This window comes from Rhagoletis pomonella, unplaced genomic scaffold, assembly GCF_013731165.1.
Source record: "Rhagoletis pomonella isolate Grant_MI unplaced genomic scaffold, Rhpom_1.0 Rhpom_scaffold_00006, whole genome shotgun sequence".
Lineage (NCBI taxonomy): Eukaryota > Metazoa > Arthropoda > Insecta > Diptera > Tephritidae > Rhagoletis > Rhagoletis pomonella.
Window position 1 is genome coordinate 36,188,079 of NW_023458560.1, and position 5,564 is coordinate 36,193,642.

General features: G+C 40.6%; 1 protein-coding gene across 1 annotated transcript in view; it reads right to left on the minus strand.

Moving 5' to 3' along the window:
* The window catches only part of LOC118740665 (uricase-like), a 76,844-nt gene that overhangs the window by 51,574 nt on the left and 19,706 nt on the right, over positions 1–5,564 (minus strand). The window lies entirely within an intron of this gene.

The window sequence follows — 5,564 nt, forward strand, 5'->3', positions numbered from 1 at the left end:
CGAAGTCTTCGAAGAGTCAACATTTGCAACACCGTTTGCCACACACAGCATCGATACGGGCGAGCATTTACCGATTGCTTCGCCACCATATCGTCTAGCACCGCAGCGGAAGGCTTTGTTGAGACAAGAAATAAACAAAATGCTCAGGATTGGAGTTATAGTGGAATGCGAATCGCCATGGGCAGCTCCTGTCGTTATCGTACCCAAGAAGACAGGCGACCTGCGCATTTGCATCGATTACCGAGAACTAAACGCCATCACCAAGCCGGATCGGTATCCTCTTCCGCGGATTGATGACTTGCTGAATGAGGCTAAAGTTACCAATTTCATGTCGACGTTGGATCTGCAGGCTGGCTACTGGCAAATCGGCCTAAAGGAAGAAGATCAGGACAAAACTGCGTTCGTCACACCGTTTGGTATGTATAAATTTACGCGCATGCCTTTCGGATTGCGAAACGCGCCAGCAACGTTTCAGCGATTAATCGATCGGCTCAAAGCATCTCTAAATAACGTAACAATATTTGCATATTTGGACGATATAATCCTATGTTCAAGGAACTTCGAAGAGCACCTTGAAGAACTTAGTAGACTTTTCAACCGTATACAACAATTTGGTCTCAAGATCAATAAAGACAAATGTCGGTTTGCATGTCGCGAAGTGAAATATTTGGGACACATCCTGTCCCCAGATGGCATAAGAGTAGATTCACAAAAGGTCACAGCAATATCTCTGCGCAAGCCTCCTAAAAATGTTAAGGAGTTGTTATCCTTTCTACAGTCATGTTCCTGGTACAGACGCTTTGTTCACCAATTCGCAGATATCGCAAAACCGCTTTCGCAACTGACGAAAAAGAATGCTCCTTGGGTTTGGAAAGATGAGCAGCAAGCTGCGTTTGATGAGCTGAAACGGCTGTTGGTTACGTCACCCATCCTAAAGCAAGTCGACGAAAACCTGCCATTCGTCATTAAAACTGATGCCAGTGGTTACGCACTAGGGGCAGTTTTGATCCAGGGGGAGGGTTCCGATGAACACCCCATAGAATATGCCAGCAGGCTATTGACAAAAGCAGAGCAAAACTACTCTACGATCGAGAGGGAAGCTCTTGCCATCGTATGGGCTGTCCAAAAGTATCGTGGCTACATTGAGGGATCCGGGGTAACACTAATCACGGACCACCGGCCGCTTAAATGGTTGATGACGCTAAAATCACCGACTGGACGCCTAGCGCGATGGGCATTGCTTTTACAACCCTACAACTTGCACATCGACTATAAGCCAGGGAAGACAAATGTTATGGCTGACATGTTGTCAAGGCCACCTTGTGAAGCCAGACATGACTCCGAAGAATCCTGCCACATATGCTCGTTCGCTGTTGATTTTCCGCGACGAGGAGCGAAGGAAATCCGCGACAGCCAACTTAGCGACTCCTACCTAAAAGCTATTATCGAGTGCTTCGAAGAAAATACCGATGATGCGGCTCATTGGGCCAAGAGAGGATTCACAATGAACGACGGCGTACTTTACTGCTACAAGGATGAAGACAGCGAAGAGGGACAGCTAGTTGTTCCCGAATCCGAGCGTCCAGCAATTTTGAATCACTACCACAACAAAGACACAGCGGGTCATTATGGAATCGACCGAACTTTGTCCAAGATAACATCGCGTTATTATTGGCCAGGAATTCGGAAAGATGTCGAGAACCATGTCAAGCATTGTGCTGATTGCCAGCGCTATAAGGCAACAAACCTGAAGCCAATGGGCCTATACCAGACGACTTCCAGCAAGCAGCGCTTTGAAGCCTTAGCCATCGACTTGTTCGGACCATTGCCATCCGACACGAATGGGATGCAGTGGATTTACATAGTAGAGGATGTTGCAAGCCGCTGGGTGGAACTTTTTCCATTGAAAGAAGCTTCCGCTGAAACTTGTGCGAAAACGCTCATCGACGAGGTATTCTTGCGCTATGGAGTCCCAAGGCGAATCATTAGCGACAACGGTGTACAATTCGTGTCAGCGATAATGCAAAAAGTTGCCTTTTGTCTGGATATACGCCAAGTATTCACGCCAGTATATCATCCACAAGCGAATCCTGTAGAGAGGAAGAATCGCGACCTGAAGACGCAGTTGTCAATTTTGGTGGGCAGACAACACCGCAACTGGGCAGAGAAGTTGCCGGCAATACGCTTCGCCATGAATACGACACGCTGTCAAAGTACCGGGTATACTGCCGCATACCTCACATTTGGGCGTGAGTTAAGAACGATCGATGACGTCCAGCATGATTTGAGAGCTATCATCCATTCAGAGAACTTCATTGCAGAAATCACACCGTATCTAAGCACTCTCGCGGAGGTGTTCCAAGCTGCGAGAGAATGCGAATGCAAACAGCAAGATGCTAATAAAGGCATCACCAATCCACAACGACGTGACCAAGAGGGACTAGAGATTGGTTCCAAGGTCCTTGTGACCACGCATGTTTTGAGTAATGCTGCCAAGGGTGTAACATCGAAATTTGTTCCACGACGAGATGGGCCCTATATCATTATTGGCAAAGAAGGTGCGACTTCCTACGTGATTGCTCATGAGGACAACCTCCAATATCCATTGGGCACATACCATGCGTCATCACTGACACCATATCGCAGTTCCAGCGATGTTCCTGAGGGTCCCATTAACATGATACGGCGCCGAGGACGTCCCCGGAAGAAAGCTTAGGATACTTCGTCGGGTCGATTTCAGTATCCTAGGGGGAGACTGTAACGACCGTCATTCATATGTATATTCATTGCTTGTATTTTATTTCATTTAATAGCATACTGTTCAATGTTTTACGTCTAAACTCTTTGTAATGTTATGTAAAATGCAACTCTGTTTAGTTTGTAAGAAAGCTCTAAAATGCATCACTGACGATCAGCATCGTCATGATCGCCTATAAATACTCGTGATAGCATTGTAAAACGCGACTTCTCGTCTTAGCGTCGATTGAGTTGGTTCGTCCAATATTGCTTCGGACAACTAACTTCAATAAAGACAATTTTAGTATACACATTAGCTAACGCGTTTTCATTCGTTCACGTATACCTTTAACTCCCTCTCTGTTTGCGACTCTCGTCCGGATTATCGGACAGGTCCATCAAGAGGCGTAGTCGCGGTCACTACAAAAATTAAGGAATTGGTGTGGCGGGCCAATCCTATGACATTTCATTTAAGGAACGGCAAGTCATACTCTTCAAACTTAAATATTTACATACATTGAATTGGAGTAGCAAAATACCTTACAATTGTGACTAGTGAATATTAATACAATTTTAGCTCAAATCCTTGGACCTTGGTTTAGTTTCACAGTTGTATTACCTTTCCATTCCGGCGAATCAGTGAAGATATTACTATAGGGCTGTTCACGATGTTGTGGAAATGGTCTTGGATTTGCAGTTGGAATTGCATTTGTAAATTTTTTGCTTGTTGCCATGGCAACCGTGTGCATTTAATTGTGAATGAACAGCCCTTATATTTCAGGATTTTTTAAAGGAATTTGAAATTTGCAAAATATGATTATTTTAAAAAATTATTTCAAAAACCAAATTAAAGAGCAAAATCTATAGAACTAAGGTAGATAAATTTTTTTCTTTATTAAGAATAAGTAAGAACTGAAAATATAGATGTTAAGGACTAAGATACACCCAACCTCATTCTCAAATTTCGTCCTTCTAACTTTAGAAGCTTAAGAAAGTTATATTAAATAAAATGGCATTTCCAATCCTCGTAATTTCCGAATTTTATCTTTAATTTGCTACCCATATTGTTATTCTACATTGTACTGAATTTTTTTAAATAATTTTTTGAAGCAATCATATCCCGGAAATTACAGGGTCTTTCTAAAAAAGAATTCTGACGCTAGAAGGAAAATCTACAAACGCAGTTTTACTATAGTTTCGTAAGCATATTGATTGCTTCGTGTGTTTCGAATTTTTGTTTGTTTTTGTCGTAAGGAGCAATCGATATAACGAAGAGGGATTATTTAGGCATGTCAGAATACCAATTTTTGTACTGTTTGATATTCATTCAAATGATAAAACCCCGTGTAAAAAATGGGGAAATTGTAAAAAAATTTAAAAATATAAAGCTAAAATAACTAGCCCGATTTTAAAAAAAAAGCTAATAGCTTAACGTCGAACTTAATATATAAATCTTGCTACAAACTAGCTAAACTGGCAACACTACCTAGGTTTGGCAAAAAAAGGTAACGTTTTGCAAAAATACTTCAGACTCAGGGGTGTACGACGAACCTTTTTTTTTGTTCTCGTAGTTTTGTTCCCAAGAACGCGTCAAAACCAAACCAAATTGAGAACAAAACTGACGAGAATGTTCTCATTCCCACGTTCCCAGAGAGAACAATATGCGAACAATACTTTCGGGAACATTTCTAAGAAAACAAAATGCTAACAAATTTCTTCTGAACGTTTTGGCAAAGAAAAAAACGAGAACAAAATTGTAAGGAACTTTCTGTCGAAGAACAATTTGGGAGCTTAAGTTCCAGGACCTTTCTTACAGAGAACGAAAAAGGAACAAATCTAGTCTAATAATTATGCAAATGAAGTTAACGAAAGATTTAGACACGAACTTTTCTTTAACATAAAATGAAAAATTGTTCCATAAATGGACAGTTCACCATAATGATAAAAGATCTGGAAAATTTTTTCCTCCGAACACGCAGACGCCTCTCTCATTCTTAACGTTATGTTTTCAAAACTTTTGTTCTCGCCTTGTTGTCTAGCAGGACGTTCCTAAGACTTATGTTCTTTTTTTCACTTTGTGTATTTCGGCTCGCCCTGGTGTTGATTTTTGTCAAGTAGTTACTTATTATCATTAATAGTACATTCATGGCGTATAAGTAACACTCTTACCTAGTCATATTTTATTAAGCTCGCTGCAGTTTGATACTTTTACAATCGTAAAATTATTGCTACTACTTTTAGATACGAATATATATTATAATATTTACCCATATGGTATGGAAGATTCTTATAGATTTTCCCTATCTACGTTCGTTTTCGGTATATAATCGCAAATGCGTTTAATTTTTACTTATCCACATTTTTCGGGTGCCCGGGTACCCGGTCTACCCGGGTCTACCTGAGTAGCTCATTACCCGGGTGAAATCATCAGCCCTAATATAAATACAAATTTCAGATGCTCCACCGATGTTGATTGGAAATTTTCATGGTTTGCGTATTGTGAAGACAGCGCGTGCACCATTCACTGGCTATGTGAAAGGTGACTTATTTTCTGAGGCTGATGGCTGATCGCATACAGAGCTGGGTAAATGCAATTACATTACAATTACAATTACATTCCTCAATAATTGTAATTAGGATTCAATTCCTTTAGTTCACTGCAAAGGAATCGATTACTTGTTCAATTCCTTGAAGTAATTTCAAATGGAATTGTTTTTTTCTTTAATTCCATTACAAGGAATTTCATATTGTAATTGGAATAAATTACGTGCTAGTAATGTTATTTCTTTTATTTCAATTCCTTTGAAAGGAATTGAAAATGTAATTTT